Genomic DNA, 21,224 nt, shown 5'->3' with positions numbered 1-21,224 from the left:
TTAACTATGAAAAATAACTATTTTTGCCATGATAAACAGTACTACTCCAAGGGGAGTAGCCATGGGAGCTAAATATGCTCCCACAGTGGCAAACATCTTTATGAGTAAATGGGAGTCAGAGGAAATATTTGGGAGAAATATATTAGGATTGAAAAATTACAGAAGATATATAGATGACATTTTCCTAGTTTGGGAGGGCAGTGAGGATTCTTTGAAAAAGTTTTTGGAACAGATTAATCAATCATCAAACTATAGCAAGGAAAAGGTCAATTATTTGGACCTAGAAAGTTTTCATTTCAACAGTAGTTTATACACACAAACATTTTTTTTTAAAAACGGATAGGAATAGTTATATCCCTTCAACTAGTGGCCACCACCCGAGATGGATCTCGGGGATACCTAAAGGACAGATGATCAGGATTAAAAGAAATTGCAACTTGCAGGAGGACTATACAATCCAGTCCAATATGCTGGTGGACAGATTTGAGCAAAAAGGATATAAACGACAACAACTTTTAAACATACAAGAAGAAGTAGGAATAATGGATAGAGAACAATTACTCGTCCCTGATTCTAAAAAGAGAGAAAGTTATGACCTAACCTTCTGTACAGAATTCAATCGACAGTATAAACAAATAGAAAAGATCATTAAAAAACATTGGCCCATTTTACTTAGAGATCCAGTTTTATTTAAAACTTTACCTTCATGTCCGAAATTTGTCTATAAACGTCCTCCTGTATTGAAGGACAAAATTGTTAAAAGCATCCCTGACCCCCCCAAGAAGCTAGTAACCTTCCTCGACCAAACAGGTTTCTTTAAATGTGGCAGATGTCTTATCTGCAGAACATGTAAGGGTGGAAAGAAAAAAACTACACACTTTAAATCTAGGACAACAGGACAAATACATGAAATCTCCAAATTTATAGCCTGTGGCACCACGCATGTCACATACCTTTTGGAATGTGAATGTGGTCTCCAATATGTGGGAAGAACCACAAGAGAACTTAAAGTTAGACTGAGGGAACATATTAATAACATTAAAAAGGGTTTCCGTAAACACAGTTTATCATATCATTTTAGGAGATTCCATAATAGAGATCCATCAAAACTCACATTTTGTGGCATTGATAGGGTGGAGAAACGTTGGAGGGGCACCAATCTTAAGCAGGCTATCTCTCAAAACAAGACCCAATGGATATACAAATTACAGTCCTTAACGCCGAAAGGGTTAAATGTGGACCTGGACATTAATTGTTTTATTAGTAATTTTTGACTGTTTATTTTTGTTATTTTTGTATTTTTATTTTTATTTTATTTATATTTCTTCATATGGAGTATACTATTATCGTCACAATGGTTCACATAATGTAATATACTAAGATCTGCTTTTTATGTTTTTTATGTAATACTGAATTACTAACACTAGATGGCCTCTGACCACTCCCTGGTAATTCAGGAAGTTGGTGTTCACCTTTTGTCAACAAAGATTACATCACTTCCTGTGCTGCTGACCACTTCCGGTATCAGCAGATATGTCACTTCCGGTATCGGCGGAAACGGGAAGTAAGGCCAATTTCATACTGTGCCATCAATGAGAGTAGTGGGAGTCATTGGGTGTAGTAGGCGGTACTTAAAGTATATAAGACAGCCAATAACAGACTCCATAAGCTTTTGATGACGCCCAGTGGGAGGGGCGAAACATGTCAAGCTAAGGATAATCTGTGAAGACTGTTTGGATGCCAAGGCGGCAATTTTTGCACATTTTAAAGACTCTGAAGTAAGTGTAACGATTTTAAACCTTTTAATAAACCTTGCAGTATTACACTATATGCCCTCTTTTCTTCACTTGTTCAAACTTTACTACTTCGATCGTCTTGGACCAAGTAAAGTATGTAGGATCTACATCAAGTGTTGGAGAGAAGATCCCATTCTCTGAGGCACAACCAGCCTATATATCTGCTGGACAGGAGACACCATCTTGATATACACAGGCGTATTTATCATCTTCATCTGGTGAGTGGGGACCCAGGAGGGGAGCACAGGAAGTCACCAAGTTTACATCAACGTGTCACCAGCCCTATACCTCACACTTGATGAACTTCATTGATTGCACTTTATTTTGCACCTGTTTTTTTAACTTTATTAAATGCATTTTTTTGCACTTGATTGGCACTTTGCTATACATGTTGTCACATGACACATATTTGATGCGAGTATATGTATATTCATGAGATAAAGAAAGCTGTGCTAGAAATTAAAGTCCAAAATAAATGACATCAAGGAAAAAATGTCCATTGGGAGCATAAAACACCACCACAGTGTGCCTATAAATGAATGTGCCCATCCACCGTAGCTGTTGATTCAGCTTACCAGACAGCAAGCTTAAGAAGGCAAGTGGCTATAGCCCAGCCAAGGCCTTTAAGCTTGCTAGCGATCCCGGTGTTCGGATGGCGGGGGGTAAATCTCCAAGGCTCACTCGCGGTATCCACACATTCAAATGGAAAACCCAGGTAACTCAGAAGAAAAGAAGACTGGCCATAGTGTGATATCTTCTAAACATTTATTTTAAAACATGTAGTCACTCACAGTTAAAACAGCAGAGTTGCGCATACGAAAGCCGGCCGGCATACAAGATGGGCGTGGTGACGTCAGTACGTGCCTTTCTAGACGTGTTTTGTCATCATCTGACGTTGTCAATGGGGAACGGGCAGCGCAATGACTCACCACCATATAAAGGGAACCCAGCCTCGTTCTGGGTCACGAGCATCTGGGCGCAATGTTAGATATGGGAAAAGATTCCCTTAACTCAAAAATGGTTAATATATACAACGCTGCATATATCATTGTATGAAGTTAGAAATAAAAAGAGAAAAAAACTATAATGAGTCAACTGATTACTCCCATGGGATATACCCTAAATTTTAGGAGGAGTAAGGACACTCATGTAACTGAGGGGGCAGAGGAGGACATTACTGCGGGGTGGAGCTGTGAAGGGGCAGAGGAGGACACTGATGTGCCTGTGGAGAGGTGAAAGGGGCACAGGAGGACACTGATGTGGAGAGGTGAAAGGGGCACAGAAGAAGGACACTGATGTGGAGAGGTGAAAGGGGCACAGAAGGAGGACACTGATGTGGAGAGGTATTATGAAGGGGGACAGAGGGGGTAACTACTGTAAGGGGGTAAGAAGGATGCTATCATGTCCGCACAGCCTCTGACCACCTCCTGTACCATGTCTGTAGTCTCTGACCATCTCCTGTAGTATGTCTGCAGTCTTTGACCACCTCCTGTAGTATGTCCGCAGTCTCTGACTGTCTCCTGTAGTATGTCCGCAGTCTGACCGTCTCCTGTAGTATGTCTGCAGTCTTTGAGCACGCCCTGTACTATGTCTGCAGTCTCTGATCGTCTACTGTAGTATGTCCGCAGTCTCTGACCACCTCCTGTACCATGTCCGAGGAAGGAAGGGTGACCCCTGGAAGTTGCACATCTATGGTGTCCTGCTGCAATGAATGGAGTGGCAACCTTGGCCTGGACTCGGTCCAGGCCACACCCCCAACACGTTTCACTCCCCCCTGAGCTTAGTCACGGTTAGCCCCATGACTAAGCTCCGGGGGTGAAATGAAACATGTTAGGGGTGTGGCCTGGTCAGAATGCAGGCCAAGGTTGCCCCTCCATTCATTGCAGCAGGACACCATAGGTGTGTGACTTCCAGGGGTCACCCTTCCTTTATTGAACGTTTTCAGAAGCCAGGACGGGCTCCATCCACTGTCAGCACTCTAGCAGCAGCGCGGATGCACTGTCTACATCTCCCCTTCCTATCGAGCCTGAGGAGCCCACATACTTTTCTCTGACCACATCCTGTACCATGTCCACACACTCTAATCATCTCCTGTACCATGTCCGCAGTCTCTGTACACATTTTAGAGCCCAGGAGTGGCTCCCAAGCGTGATTTGACATAGTTTGGGTACTGTGTCACACGCTCTGAGGTGAGCGCATATGCTTTTGGGGGTCACCGGAGAGCACTGGAGCATGATATATTTTTTACACTTTTTGGATGAGCATGATGGATATCACTGTTGATGGACACTGTATTTGTGCACTTTGCATTTATCATTTATGAACTTTATTAATCACTTTATTGAAAGAGTGAGCACTCTTTTAAACCTGAGTTTGCACTTGGATTTCTAAACATTTTATATGTACGTTGCACTTTGTTTATTTTATCACTAAATAATTTATCACAGATTGATATTTACAAAATATTGTTTTAGATATATTGGGATATATTTATTTTTTGATGTTTATTTTTTCCATACACTGATTTTTACTTTTATTATTATAATTTCTCTAGCGCAAACGCATTTATTTTATTTTATTGCTATTTACACGGGTATGAAACGTGATTAGTGTTTGCAGCTTGCTATCACCAGGGTTTTATTTTGGAGGCATTAACCCATCTGTGGCTCGCAAGATCTTTCTATATTTCTGGTTTTCAACACTGGTTGCAACTACCAGTCTTATCTCAGCAATCTGTCTTTCTGATACACATCTCTCAACGGTAACTCTGTCACAATCATCATGGTTGAATCATCTATAACTGTAAAGTGTACACTAAAAATAATTGACTGAAAAAAATGAGGCACAGAATGTCTGAAAGGATTTGGGTTATTGGTATTATCTTTATTTTTATACCTTTTCTTTCATGCCACAAAGCATTATACAGTAGGGTATACAGTGAATATATTGTAGCATCATAAACATTGTAAAAGGATGTAAAGGACCTGCTTGTTACATATTATTCACATATACATTAATGCACTGTGATAATGTATGCTAAATGTGGTGGTATGCTGCAATGCAATTCTTTATGAATGGTACCCCAATGTACTTTTGCAACCCACCTGTGCTCAGGGCCGGACTGGGAATAAAAACCAGCCCTGGAAATAATTTCATACCAGCCCCAGGGACGTAGCGTGGGTTGTCAGCACCCAAGGTAGGCAAGTAAATTGCACCCCTAACCGGCGGACATTTAGCGCTCCCCGAGTCTCTTCCACTCATACTGTATTAAACCCCTTATGGTACATTTTAGGATGTACCACTCCTCTTTGTTCTCCTTTCTTTCCCCTTTATTTCTCTCTATCATAATTTCTTGTTTTTTTCCCCATCTCTCCCTCTATCCATCTTTCTTGTTCTCTCTCTTATTATGTCTCTTCCCCTCTTTTCCATGCATTCTCTCTTTTTTCCCTCTCTCATTTCCTTTCTTGCCCCCTTTCCTCTCCCTCTTTCCGGAAAGTAAATGGCTACATGCCCATTTATTGCATAAAATGATAGAGATCTATCTATCTATCTATCTATCTATCTATCTATCTATCTATCTATCTACACACACACACACGATGCGAGTTCTGTATGTGTAAAAAAACAAAATCATACTTGGGGGGGCTCACCCTACAATGCGTTTACATTCAAGATGGTGCTGATAAGACCAACAAACAGTAAAAATATTACAGCGCACATATACAAAAATGACATTTAAATCCTGCAAGGATATTTAAAAAAACCCGAACATATTAAAAAAAAATGGGGATTTGGTCACACTATATGGCAGCCCACTTACTGCGTCAAAGTACCCCTTAATTAGTGGGTCCTACACTAGTAAAAGAATGAAAGATCCTGCGTCTCAACCATTGGAGATAGACTCCTCTTTATGGGAGAACTCCACCCCCCCCCCATTACCTCTTATTAGTGTCCACCAGTTCATAGGAGGAGTCCCTTCAGTTCTCCCATAAAAGAAGAGTGTATCTCCCATGGTTGAGACGCAGGACCTTTCATTCTTTTACTAGTGTAGGACCCACTAATTAAGGGGTACTTTGACGCAGTAAGTGGGCTGCCATATAGTGTGACCAAATCCCCATATTTTTTGAATATGTTCAGGTGTTTTTAAATAGCCTTGCAGGATTTAAATGTCATTTTTGTATGTGTGTAAGACACACTACAATAGATGGTCAGAGATTGTGAACATGATACAAGAGATGGTCAGAGATTGTGAACATGATACAAGAGATGGTCAGAGACTGCAGACACATTAGAGGAGATGGTCAGAGACTGCAGACACATTAGAGGAGATGTTTAGAGACTGCAGACATGATACAGGAGATGATCAGAGACTGCAGACATAATACAGGAGATGATCAGAGACTGCAGACATAATACAGGAGATGATCAGAGACTGCAGACATAATACAGGAGATGATCAGAGACTGCAGACATAATACAGGAGATGATCAGAGACTGCAGACATAGTACAGGAGATGGTCAGAGACTGCAGACATGATACAGGAGATGTTTAGAGACTGCAGACATGATACAGGAGATGATCAGAGACTGCAGACATAATACAGGAGATGATCAGAGACTGCAGACATAATACAGGAGATGGTCAGAGACTGCAGACATAGTACAGGAGATGGTCAGAGACTGCAGACATAGTACAGGAGATGGTCAGAGACTGCAGACATGATACAGGAGATGGTCAGAGACTGCAGACATGATACAGGAGATGGTCTGAGATTGCAGACACATTAGAGGAGATGGTCAGAGACTGCAGAATAAGGATGAGCTCCAGTGTGTTTGCACAGCCCACGGGCAGAGCCAGCCAGGAAGTTGGCACTGTGCTGTGCTAATCACAGGCAGTGAGACATTTCCCGATCTCTGCAGCCGCTCACTGTGATTAGCGCAGTGCCGACTTCCTGGCGGGCTCTGCACATGGGCTGTGCGAACACGCCGGAGCTCATCCTTACTGCAGACATAGTACAGGAGATGGGCAGGGAATGCATGTATGGCTGAACTCTGTGTAAAAGCGTATAGTAGGGCTGCGCCAGTCTACTTAAACCAGCTCTTCAAGATCAAGTTAATAATCCTCCTTTTAAAGTACAACTAAGTGCCAGAAGACAGCAACACATCCAATTTCCAAAATTCTAATTGTCTTACAGTGAACTGGTCAGGATTAGTGGAGAACTTTAAACAGTTAATGAGTCTGTGAAGCTTCTAGCCTGAATCAGCAGTAAATCATCCAAAAAAATCAAACTGTTCAGAACACACAGAGCTCTGGCTAAATAGCTGAGCTGAAATGGTTAACAGATAGCCATGTGTGACCCTTCACTGGACACAGAATGCTGGCTGCAGCTCTCCCAGATATCTTATCAGTGTGCAGGTTAGGAAGTTAAAAAAAAACGAGTACAGAGCCAGACAGGAGGGAGGGGAGGCTGATAGTAACCTGCACACTGCCCGAAGGCATAGATCTCTGGATGACACCGGCCAGCCAGCATTACATCTGCTCCAGACGATCTTGTTTCCATTCAGCCAGAGCTCTTGTGTGCTGCAGGATTCGTTTGGCTGTGGCTGTGGTCATACCTTCCTCTATCTCCTCGGCTTCTGGTACTGTATCTCTCTCCTGACGGCCCCAATCCAGCACCTCTGCACTTTTAAATGTGGCGGGCTGGAGACGGAGGGGGGTTACACTGTCTGCTGCAGGATGGTCACTTGCTCCTCCAGCCCTCCCTGCTACATATTTCCTCAGCCAGCCCCGCCTCCTGATCACAGCACAGCCGCTTCTCGCTCAGCTGTTCTTTAAAAAAAAAAAAAAAAAGTTACAGAGCTCCCAGCTGACAGCGGCCTCAGAGCAGGCAGCCTACCGGGATATTTCCCGCTATCCCGGTAGGCCAGTCCGGCCCTGCCTGTGCTGTAGTTCACTATACTAGCCAAACTTGATGCAATTTATATCCATTGCAAAAGAGCAAGTATCCACGTTGGTGCTTGAATGATACTCCCTGGATTTGCATAATAAAGCAAGAAGACATATCTATAAAAGACACAAAATGTTCATAAGTGCATGCAGAATGCATGTAATAGCAGGCATCATAAATCCATGTTACTGCAATCGCATATAGCCAGCATAAGGCATGTACACTATGGTGCACTAAGGAGGGGTTGTCCTTAGTGCCCAAAATGCTAAGGTCTGAAAGGGCCTAAGTGTGAAAAGTTCCTTAAAGCGAAGTTCAACCCAAAAGTGGAACTTCCGTTTTAAGTATTCCTGACCCCCTGACATGGCACATTTGGCATGTCATTTTCTTTTTTGGGGGGGTACCTAGCTTTTACAGATACCCAGCTTCCACTTCCACTCATGGTGCTGCGGCACAGAGCGGAAGTTCACCTCTCCCCCCCCCCCGCGCAATCTTCTGGGACACGTCACAGGTCCCAGAAGATTGTCTGGCCATTCATGACAGTCCGGCCATGCATGTGCAGTGCGCACCTGGCTGTGAAGCCGCAAGCTGTCACAGTTGGGCGCCCACACTTGCAATGCCGGCGCTGCGGAGAGGAAGGGAAGAGGAGAGAGGCTTCGGGTGGCCGCATCGCTGGACCGTGGGACAGGTGAGTGTCTGTTTATTAAAAGTCAGCAGCTACACTTTTAAATGGGATGAACTTTGCTTTAAAGCGGAGCTAAAATCTCTCAATCAACATTAAAGTGGTAGTAAAGTCTGCTTTGTGATTTTTACCTACAGGTAAGCCTACAATAAGGCTTACCTGTAGGTAAAATGAATATCTCCTAAATCTCATATTTTCAGGGAGATATTCACCCTGCATGCAGTCGGTGGCGTCACCGACGCATGCGCTCTAAAGGTCCGGCATACCGTGCCAGACCATCAGAGCTTCATGCCAGAACTGAGGGCTCCCACACATATGGCTGGAGCCTGCGAACCCAGAAGGAAGACCGGGGAAGGTGACAGCGCACAGCTGGAGGGCTTTGTTCTAAAGTAAGCATACTAGCACATTATGTAATTGCCTTACAGGTGTAAACTGCCGCAGTTTACTACTGCTTTAACTATTTTTAATCCTTATGCTGCTATACTTGGTAAATAGATAGGAAGGTATATTTTGTTTACTTGTTTTAAAATTCCTATTTTTCATTTCTTTAGTTGCTTTCTGGATTCTGGCCAAGTCTAAAATTATATTATTCTTCCTAGAAGTTTTCATGGCATTTTTTTTTGGGGGGGGGGGGGTTTCTCAGCTAAGCACAACATCCTGCCTGCATTTCTGAGCTAAGGGCAGATGTATTCCAGGAAGTATGAATTCTACATGAATCATTTGCCCTTACTCAATATGGCTATAGCTAGAAATACTGGGGGGTCATTTTCAAAGTGAATTCTCAACAAAATAAAGCATGAGCTTTCTCTGAATATTAAAAATGATCTAAATAGCATTTTCAGTTTATGGCGCTCAGATACAGTTAAAGTGGTTATAAACCCTTTACAATAAGGTGACCAGATTTTTAAAATGAAATCTGGGGACATATTTGTTTTTTTCTAGTAATGCCGGTGTCTTGTCGAATACTGTCCCCCGTCGGATAGTGTCCGCCCTGTACTGTGCAGGCGCAGTACGGAGGACAAACGAGACGCTGAAAGTCTCCGAAGTTCAACAGCTGATCGTCAGCTGTACACGGCGCCTGCACTTTTATTCTCGCCCTGTGTCCAGGTTCATTCCCCACTATCCAAGTGGACATAGAGTTAGAATAAATAGATGCCGAGCGCAGCGAGGCCGTGCCCGAAGCGCGGCGAGGGAAGCGAGCCCGCGAGGGGGCCCTCTTACAAAGCCTTCACTATTAAGTGCCCAAGCGCCGTGTACAGCTGATGGTCAGCTGATCAACTTCGGACACTTTCGGCGTCTCCTTGTCCTCCGTACTGCGCAAGCGCTGCGCCCTCGCAGTATGGGGCGGACACTATCCGATAGGAGGACACTTCTTGTCAGAACACCGGCAATCAGCGACTTATATTGGGATTGCACTATTGCCGGGGAAAAATTGGATACCAAGTGACACTTTTGACACTTTGTGGGAACCAGTGATCGGTGCTAACAATATGCACTGTCACTTTACTAATGACACTGGCTGGGAAGGGGTTAACATCTAGAGGAACCAAGGGTTAAATATGTGCCTAACAAGTGTTTTCTCACTGTATGGGGAGGTGCTTTTACTAGGGGAAAGCATAGATCCCTGTCTCTGCTTTGCAGGGACACAGGATCAATGTCTTCCATACTGACAGAATGGCAATCTGCCTTGTTTACATAGGCAGACCGCCCTTCTGCCCGTGTACAGAATGACCGGTGGGCACCGGCGGACGTCGAGTCCGCCGGAACCGCTGATTGGCTCTGATACCCAGAAATGCAAGATCACGTATATACAGTATATATATGATCCTGTGCAGCGCAACCGCCCTGTAGAAGTAAATCTGCTATGGTTTGCAACTGGTTAAGATCATCAGCATTATGGTAACTCACAGGCAGCAGGCACTCTATCATGGCTCTGGCTGGCTCTGTCACAGTGTGTCACATAACATGGCTGCTGGGTGTTGATACATATGACCAATAAGGTAACAAAATCAGCACCCAGCAACCATATTATGTGACACACTGTGACAGAGCCAGCCAGAGCCATGATAGAGTGCCTGCTGTCTGTGAGTTATGATACCATCCATGATGCCAGAGAGACAGACACAGTGCAATGTAGTCTATTCACAGACACCCCCAAAGCACACCTGTGTTGAAGCCTTGAAAGCACTGGCAGCCCAACGATCGGATCCACTTCTCCTCTTCCTGCTGCTGGACACTGTCAGTTGAGCTCAGCTGCCTCTCTCTGCCTGACACCGCCGCCCGCCCGCCTTACAGCCTCTAAAGTCTCACTCTCTGGGCCCCGGCTACTACTGGGTGGGGAGCGTAGCTGGGCAGAGGAAGATCACCCCACCAGGGAAGGCAAGGAGATGCAGGCAGGTGGCTAGCGGGGACTTAAGCCAAGGCAGAAGAACGTGCGAGTGGGAGCGGAATGGTCATGCGCCCGAAACTGAAAAAATAGTCCCTCTGCTCTGACCAGCACAGGATGATCAGAAAGGGGCACAGATAATGGAAAAAAAAATACACCCCCTAAGCTAGTAGGAGCGAGGGTTTGCAATTTTTTTTTCAATTCTGCACTGACTGTTTTGACATTGCTTAGACCTGGGGACAGACTTGGTCTGCAGTCTCTGACCATCTCCTGTACTATGTCTGCAGTCTCTGACCATCTCCTGTACTATGTCTGCAGTCTCTGACCATCTCCTGTACCATGTCTGCAGTCTCTGACCATCTCCTGTACCATGTCTCTGATTGTCTCCTGTAATACGCCTGCACTCTCTGACCGCCTCCTGTACTATGTCTGCAATCTCTGACCATCTCCTGTACTATGTCTGCAGTCTTTGACCAACTCCTGTACTATGTCTGCACTCTCTGACCATCTCCTGTGTTATGTCTGCAGTTTCTGACCATCCTCTGTAATATGTCTGCACTCTCTGGCCATCTCCTGTAATATGTTTGCACTCTCTGACCGTCTCTTGTAATATAATATGTTCTAAATAGGGGAGTGGCGCTGTTCACAAACTATAAAAAACAAAAAACCAACAAACCAAAATAACACCAAGAAAAATAAATAGATAAAAAATATTAATGTGTATGTGGACAACAAATGTGAAATGTGCACCAAAGTCCACAACAAGTGCAAGATTCTACATAGAACCCTATAAGCTATTCCATAGCATATATAGCATAGGGTGTAGATGTGCAAATCACTGGCATTAGTGAAAAGATGAAAAAAAGTGCATAATAAAAATATTAATGGAAAATACCATAAAAAAATGTGTACATCACCATTTAACTCATGTGCCCAGTAATATGAGAAATACATGTGAATTGACCAGATGTAAATAAACATTAATATCCCCTCTGACATGAGTCGTGAACAAGATGTGGATATGTATTAGAAAGATGATCAAAAAAATTATTTATGATAATGAATAAATGCGGTCAAAAAAATATATAAAAAATGCAACATATAGTGTATGTACTGCAAACAATATCGTCCAATGTAAATTGTCCAATGAGTTACGAAAATTCCTCTCCACAGATGGTAGGTTTATTCAACAAATGTGTAATCCCCAACGAATATTCAATAATGATGTGTCCGTGTCATACAGGCCCCCTCTTGTGCCCTCACTTACCAGAGAGCCCAACCCCTGCAGGGGTGAAGGGCATGAATAGATCCTGTGGCCGGAATCCTGGACGCCCGAAATCCCCCTCTCAGGTTCAGCGAGCTCCTTCCCTCTGAGTCCACAGTGTTCTTAAGTAAGTATCCATCGTAAAAAACCAATATGTATGGAGAAACACGGAATCCTCATAGTGTAAGTCCGTAAAAGCTCAAATTTTATTAGCCAAAAACTGGATTATATAAATTAAAAATTAAAAAATTAAAAACGGGAGCTGACAATACTCCCCTGACAAGCAAATCCAAAAATGAATGGTATCTGGGGTAGCAAGGTGGCGGCGTCAAAACCCGGACTGTCTGGGTCATTCCCGTACAGGTGGCAACCCTAATGTGATCAGCTGTGATTGGACACAGCTGATCATATGGGTAAAGAGCCTCATCATGGGCTCTTTACCAAGATTGGTGATGCGCCGTGTCCCAAGAGTGGCGAGATAGAACGACGTCATATGAATTCGTCCCGGAACGAGAGAGCCCCCTGCACCTATGCACGTTTACAATTCGGCGGGCGAGAGGTGTTTAAAACATATTGCATTTGTTTTACCCCTCCCCCCCATTACACCCACCTCCTATTTTAGGGAAGTGTAGGTGGGAAGAGGCACTTGTCCCACACCCCCAATGTTGAAAGGCATGTGGTCTGGTACGGGAAGAGGGGTCCACACTCAGTCACTGCTCTATTTACCAGCATTGAAGTCATAGTTGCCAACATTGCAAAAAAAAAAATGTGGGACACTTTTTTGGCTGTAGGTGGAGCTGTACAATAATTAGGGGTTGGGGCATTCGTTTGTAGGCGTGGCTTAGCAAAAAATTACAAGTGCGGCTGTGGCGAAAAATGGGCGTGGCTTATATGAAAACGGGGGTGGCTTAAATGGGCGTGGCTCACAAGGGTGTGGTTAGAGTCTGAGATGAATGAGGGATGGAGAGGGAAAGGGGGAGAGGGGAAGGACGGGACAGCAGCCCCAGATCCTACACAATAGAAATATGTGTATTCTAGAAAGTTTAACAATCAGCAGATAAAGATACTCCAAACACCTGGTGTTAACGCTTCAATCATCCCGGCACCATGGTTGTTATGGTGTCAGGATGATTGAAGCGCATTATTTCTATTATTACATTGTAATATAAAATTAAATAATTCAACTCACCATAATGCCGAATCAGTGGGATCCCTGAGCGTGTCACCTGCCACGTCGCCTGCCACCAGCAGAGTCTGTCCTTGCATCAGGTGCCCCCGGCAAAGTCTGTCCTTGCATCAGGTGCCCCCGGCAAAGTCTGTCCTTGCATCAGGTGCCCCCGGGCAGAGTCTGTCCTTGCATCAGGTGCCTCGGGCAGAGTCTGTCCTTGCATCAGGTGCCCCGGGCAGAGTCTGTCCTTGCATCAGGTGCCCCGGGCAGAGTCTGTCCTTGCATCAGGTGCCCCGGGCAGAGTCTGTCCTTGCATCAGGTGCCCCCGGCAGAGTCTGTCCTTGCATCAGGTGCCCCCGGCAGAGTCTGTATAGACCCCCTCCATCAGTGCAAACCCCCTCCATCAGTGCAGATCCCCTCCATCAGTGCAGACCCCCCCTCTATTAGTGCAGACCCCCCTCAGTGCAGCCCCCCTCTATTAGTGCAGCCCTCCCTCTATTAGTGCAGCCCCCCTCAGTGCAGCCCCCCCTCTATTAGTGCAGCCCCCCTCAGTGCAGCCCCCCTCTATTAGTGCAGACCCCCCTAGGTGCAGGCCCCCCTCAATTAGTGCAGCCCCCTCAGTGGAGCCCCCCCTCTATTAGTGCAGACCCCCTCAATGCAGCCCCCCTCAGTGCAGGCCCCCCCACTCAGTGCAGGAGCGGCCGGTGTTCTGCCTGCCGAGAAAGTTCCCCTCGGCAAGTATGGACCCCCTGTACTGCGCAGGCACAGCGCTTGCGCAGTACGGGGCTGGGGAACTTTTTGCTGGAGCCAGCTGCTCCAAAAACAAACAAAAAACATTCCCAATTTTCCTTATGGAAAATCTCGATTCGGGACAGCCTCCAATCGGGACGAGGGTCCCAAAATCGGGATTGTCCCGGGAAAATCGGGACTGTTGGCAACTATGTGAAGTGAGTATGTATGCTTATTTTTTTTGTTTTTACCTCAAACTTCTTCTTTAAGTTCTGACTAGTTTTTTTATTTTTTTTGCCACAAAGCCTTCAGCAGGAACCACAGGTTCCCTTTACTCAGCAGAGCCGTCAGTGTCAAATTATGTTTTCTAAATCTTTCATGCCAAATGTGTTTGCTTTGTAATTGGTATTGACCGCTGTATTCTGTTCAAAAGCTGTTGGGTTGTGGCACATTAAAATTCAATTTGAAGCTAGCTAAACATAATAATACATAAATGTACATAAAAAAAAATTTCCTCTGTATTGATTTTTTTGTTTTTTACAAAATCAAATAACTCCATTGCTGCTGGGTGAATTTGTGAAAAACACAAAACAGATAAAACTAATAAAGGAAGAGAAAAATAAATAAAATTGTAAAAAAAAAATAATTTTTTAAAAATAAATATTGAATCAATACAAAATGTACATATATGTGTGTGTTTACACACACAGACCCATGTACATATGTAGTAGAGCTGCCGCTGTAGTGCAAGGTGAGTACAGCAAAAGATGTGACGACAGAACATTTTATACTCAGCGCTGCCCCTCTAAATCATGAATATACATATACTCGCATCAAATATGTGTCATGTGACAACATGTATAGCAAAGTGCCAATCAATTGCAAAAAAAATGCATTCAATAAAGTTAAAAAAAAAGGTGCAAAATAAAATGCAATCAATTAAGTTCATCAAGTGTGAGGTATAGGGCTGGTGACACGTTGATGTAATCTTGGTGACTTCCTGTGCTCCCCTCCTGGGTCCCCACTCACCAGATGAAGATGATAAATACGCCTGTGTATATCAAGATGGTGTCTCCTGTCCAGCAGATATATAGGTTGGTTGTGCCTCAGAGAATGGGATCTCCTCTCCTCCAACACTTGATGTAGATCCTACATACTTTACTTGGTCCAAGAGGATCGAAGTAGTAAAGTTTGAACAAGTGAAGAAAAGAGGGCATATAGTGTAATACTGCAAGGTTTATTAAAAGGTTTAAAATCATTACACTTACATCAGAGTCTTTAAAATGTGCAAAAATTGCCACCTTGGCATCCAAACAGCCTTCACAGATTATCCTTAGCTTGACATGTTTCGCCCCTCCCACTGGGCGTCACCAGAAGCTTATGGAGTCTGTGATTGGCTGTCTTATATACTTTAAGTACCGCCTACTACACCCAATGACTCCCACTACTCTCATTGATGGCGCAGTGTGAAATTGGCCTTACTTCCGGTTTCTGCCGATACCGGAAATGATGTATCTGCCGTTGCCGGAATTGGTCAGCAGCACAGGAAGTGATGTAATCTTTGTTGACAAAAGGTGAACACCAACTTCCTACTTCCTGAATTACCAGGGAGTGATCAGAAGCCATCTAGTGTTAGTAATTCGGTATTACATAAAAAACATAAAAAGCAGATCTTAGTATATTACATTATGTGAACCATTGTGACGATAATAGTATACTCCATATGAAAAAATATAAATAGTTAAATGATTGGGAATGATATAATGGAGACCTGGTCTAACAAATAATAAACAAAACACATCAAATAAATAAAAATAAAATGAAGATAAAAATAAAATTAAAATTAAAAATAAAAGAAAAATAAATAAAAATAAAGATAAATAAAAATAGTAATAGAAATAAAAATAAAATTAAAATAAAAATAAAAATAACAAAAATAAACAGTAAAAAATTACTAATAAAACAATTAATGTCCAGGTCCACATTTAACCCTTTCGGCCTTAAGGACTGTAATTTGTATATCCATTGGGTCTCGTTTTGAGAGATAGCCTGTTTAAGATTGGTGCCCCTCCAATGTTTCTCCACCCTATCAATGCCACAAAATGTGAATTTTGATGGATCTTTATTGTGGCATCTCCTAAAATGATATGATAAACTGTGTTTACGGAAACCCTTTTTAATGTTATTAATATGTTCCCTCAGTCTAACTTTAAGTTCTCTTGTGGTTCTTCCCACATATTGGAGCCCACATTCACATTCCAAAAGGTATGTGACATGCGTGGTGCCACAGGTTATAAATTTGGAGATTTCATGTATTTGTCCTGTTGTCCTAGATTTAAAGTGTGTAGTTTTTTCTTTCCACCCTTACATGTTCTGCAGATAAGACATCTGCCACATTTAAAGAAACCTGTTTGGTCAAGGAAGGTTACTAGCTTCTTGGGGGGTCAGGGATGCTTTTAACAATTTTGTCCTTCAATATATAGACAAATTTCGGACATGAAGGTAAAGTTTTAAATAAAACTGGATCTCTAAGTAAAATGGGCCAATGTTTTTTAATGATCGTTTCTATTTGTTTATACTGTCGATTGAATTCTGTACAGAAGGTTAGGTCATAACTTTCTCTCTTTTTAGAATTAGGGACTAGTAATTGTTCTCTATCCATTATTCCTACTTCTTGTTGTATTTTTAAAAGTTGTTGTCGTTTATATCCTTTTTGCTCAAATCTGTCCACCAGCATATTGGACTGGATTGTATAGTCCTCCTGTAAGTTGCAATTTCTTTTAATCCTGATCATCTGTCCTTTAGGTATCCCCGAGATCCATCTCGGGTGGTGGCCACTAGTTGAAGGGATATAACTATTCCTATCCGTTTTTTTAAAAAAAGTTTGTGTGTATAAACTATTGTTGAAATGAAAACCTTCTAGGTCCAAATAATTGACCTTTTCCTTGCTATAGTTTGATGTAAAAGATATATTATAATTGTTAATATTAATCTGTTCCAAAAACTTTTTCATAGAATCCTCACTGCCCTCCCTAACTAGGAAAATGTCATCTATATATCTTCTGTAATTTTTCAATCCTAATATATTTCTCCCAAATATTTCCTCTGACTCCCATTTACTCATAAAGATGTTTGCCACCGTGGGAGCATATTTAGCTCCCATGGCTACTCCCCTTATCTGTTTGTAGTACTGTTTATCATGCCAAAAATAGTTATTTTCCATAGCTAATTGTAGCATATCTAGCATGAAATCTATTTGGGTCCTATGTAATGTTGTTTTAGTTTCTAGCGCCCATTTGATCGCAGAAGTGGCATCTTTCTGTTTTATGTTGGTGTATAGGGAATCGACATCTATACTTACCTGGAACGTTCGTTCATTAATTGGAACATCCCTGATAAGGTTGATGAGGTCCCTACTATCTTTCGTATAGGATGGAAACTTCTGGGCAATGGGCTGAAGGAAGTGGTCTAGAGGGGCAGCGCTGAGTATAAAATTTTCTGTTGTCACATCTTTTGGGGTACTCACCTTACACTACAGCGGCAGCCCTACTACATATGTCCATGTGTGTCTGTGTGTAAACACACACATATATGTACATTTTGTATTGATTCAATATTTATTTAAAAAAAAGTTTGTTTTTTTTACAATTTTATTTATTTTTCTCCACAGCGCAGGTTCTACCTTTATTAGTTTTATCTATTTTGTGCTTTTCACAAATTCACCCAGCAGCAATGGAATTATTTGATTTTGTAAAAAACAAAACAATCAACACAGAGGAAATTTTTTCACAAAATACCCCTAATGTTGATAATGAGCACAATCTCAAACAACTCAAACACACTTTAGATAAACAAGTAAGAAGGTGGTGGGATATCACCACGTTAGAATGGCATCAAAGACTACAATGGTTTGGATAGTCCAGAAACCACAGAGGAATGGTATAATTTCTTTAACACTAATGAACAAAAACTATTGGGTTTGATTGTATCCAGAAGGAGAATTAAATTAAAATTATTGGAGAGCAAAATACTAAACCTTAGAGAACAACTCAACCCCATATTGAACACATCAGAATATAAAGATAAAATGATACAGATACAAGAATATATTACTAAATTGGATAGAGACACACAAAGGAAAAAGACTAAAAAATTCCACTGGGACGCTAATGACTATAAACAAGGTTCAGTATACAGATGGCAAGAAAAAATAGAAGATAACCCACAATCTAGGGAATCTTCTCCAGAAAGAGAAATTGTACTCTATACACAAACCCTGACACCCAATATTACAACAAGGGGAGGAAGAGATAACAGAGGAAGTAATAACTACACACTCAGAGCTACTCCACAACAACACAATAGACCACAACATGGGAATGATATACCTCGGTACAACATTCCCACCAGTAACAGATATGAACCCATTAGACCCCTAACTCCACTGCAACCCCCACCCTTTAGGGGAGATCCCCACTACATAAGACCGTATGAACACAATGGGTATCCACCCTATTATGGAGGGGATTTTCGGGACAGGGGCCATGGCAGACCTCCTTGGAGAGGACAGAGGTGGAGAGGAGGATACTGGGGTCCACCCAGGGGTGGAAATTATTGGAGACCGAGGGGGGGATACAGAGGTTACCCCCCACAACAACACACAGGAGAGGTATATGCACCTCCTGCACAAAATGGGGAAGGAAGTGTAGAGGTTGTAGAGGAGGCCAGAAAAAAGAAAAAGAGAAACCTAGATGGAGGAATCTTTAATCTTAGCAGCATACAATTTAATGAGGAGGAACTTGAAGTTTTGGAATTGGGTTTGAAATATGCTCCGCATAAGAACATCAACAAATTTAGAACCTTTATAGATTTACACGAGTTTATTAGGAGAGTTAATATTAAAAAACATTTTGATATGAAAACCCAAAACGTTATTGACACAGACCCACAGTTTGAACATAGTGGGTTGAGGAACAAGTCCACATTTAACCCCAGGCACAGCAACAACCAATGTCTGGATGTTTTCAAGATGATGGTTGAACAAGACATAGAGGACATTCATATCCACCCCATTAGAGGCAACAAAAAAGTTCAACAGGGCCTCCAGGAATTAGAGAAAAAGACATCATAATAAGACCAGCGGATAAGGGGGGGGGGGGGGGATAGTTGTGTTGAATAAAGCAGATTATAAAAATTAAGTTAACCTGCTTATAGAAGATTAAGACACCTATCAAAAAATCAAAGGGTACCCTGTGAACAAGCTTAAAGCTATTCTAACTAAAAAAATTAAAAAAGCCCAAGAGAAAGGCATATTGGACAAAAAAGAGGCTCAATATTTAGTACCAGCAGCACCTAAAACCCCCATCATATATCAAGTTCCCAAAATACATAAGGATATCCAGAAACCCCCAGGAAGCCCCATCATTAATGGGGTAGATTCCCTGTTTTCTAGAGTTGGGGAATACTTAGACCACTTCCTACAGCCCATTGCCCAGAAGTTTCCATCCTATACAAAAGATAGTAGGGACCTCATCAACCTTATCGGGGACGTTCCAATTAATGAACGAACGTTCCTGGTAAGTATAGATGTTGATTCCCTATACACCAACATAAAACAAAAAGACGCCACTTCTGCGGTCAAATTGGTGCTAGAAACTAAAACAACATTACATAGGACCCAAATAGATTTCATGCTAGATATGCTACAATTAACTATGAAAAATAACTATTTTTGCCATGATAAACAGTACTACTCCAAGGGGAGTAGCCATGGGAGCTAAATATGCTCCCACAGTGGCAAACATCTTTATGAGTAAATGGGAGTCAGAGGAAATATTTGGGAGAAATATATTAGGATTGAAAAATTACAGAAGATATATAGATGACATTTTCCTAGTTTGGGAGGGCAGTGAGGATTCTTTGAAAAAGTTTTTGGAACAGATTAATATTAACAATTATAATATATCTTTTTCATCAAACTATAGCAAGGAAAAGGTCAATTATTTGGACCTAGAAAGTTTTCATTTCAACAGTAGTTTATACACACAAACATTTTTTTTAAAAAACGGATAGGAATAGTTATATCCCTTCAACTAATGGCCACCACCCGAGATGCATCTCGGGGATACCTAAAGGACAGATGATCAGGATTAAAAGAAATTGCAACTTGCAGGAGGACTATACAATCCAGTCCAATATGCTGGTGGACAGATTTGAGCAAAAAGGATATAAACGACAACAACTTTTAAACATACAAGAAGAAGTAGGAATAATGGATAGAGAACAATTACTCGTCCCTGAAAGTTATGACCTAACCTTCTGTACAGAATTCAATCGACAGTATAAACAAATAGAAAAGATCATTAAAAAACATTGGCCCATTTTACTTAGAGATCCAGTTTTATTTAAAACTTTACCTTCATGTCCGAAATTTGTCTATAAACGTCCTCCTGTATTGAAGGACAAAATTGTTAAAAGCATCCCTGACCCCCCCCAAGAAGCTAGTAACCTTCCTCGACCAAACAGGTTTCTTTAAATGTGGCAGATGTCTTATCTGCAGAACATGTAAGGGTGGAAAGAAAAAAACTACACACTTTAAATCTAGGACAACAGGACAAATACATGAAATCTCCAAATTTATAACCTGTGGCACCACGCATGTCACATACCTTTTGGAATGTGAATGTGGTCTCCAATATGTGGGAAGAACCACAAGAGAACTTAAAGTTAGACTGAGGGAACATATTAATAACATTAAAAAGGGTTTCCGTAAACACAGTTTATCATATCATTTTAGGAGATTCCATAATAGAGATCCATCAAAACTCACATTTTGTGGCATTGATAGGGTGGAGAAACGTTGGAGGGGCACCAATCTTAAACAGGCTATCTCTCAAAACGAGACCCAATGGATATACAAATTACAGTCCTTAACGCCGAAAGGGTTAAATGTGGACCTGGACATTAATTGTTTTATTAGTAATTTTTGACTGTTTATTTTTGTTATTTTTGTATTTTTATTTTAATTTTATTTATATTTCTTCATATGGAGTATACTATTATCGTCACAATGGTTCACATAATGTAATATACTAAGATCTGCTTTTTATGTTTTTTATGTAATACTGAATTACTAACACTAGATGGCCTCTGACCACTCCCTGGTAATTCAGGAAGTTGGTGTTCACCTTTTGTCAACAAAGATTACATCACTTCCTGTGCTGCTGACCACTTCCGGTATCAGCAGATATGTCA

The 21,224-nt window shown here is 41.9% G+C and overlaps 1 protein-coding gene across 1 annotated transcript in view; it reads right to left on the bottom strand.

The window, feature by feature from the left end:
* Positions 1-10,463: 10,463 nt before the first annotated feature.
* Positions 10,464-21,224, bottom strand: part of LOC141133353 (mast cell protease 1A-like) — a gene marked incomplete in the record, with an annotated part of 55,157 nt that continues 44,396 nt past the window's right edge. Inside the window, 1 exon segment of the mRNA XM_073622694.1 lies at positions 10,464-11,059.

The sequence above is a fragment of the Aquarana catesbeiana genome, linkage group LG01 (genome assembly GCF_042186555.1).
Source record: "Aquarana catesbeiana isolate 2022-GZ linkage group LG01, ASM4218655v1, whole genome shotgun sequence".
Lineage (NCBI taxonomy): Eukaryota > Metazoa > Chordata > Amphibia > Anura > Ranidae > Aquarana > Aquarana catesbeiana.
This window is presented reverse-complemented; position numbering and strand designations above follow the sequence as displayed.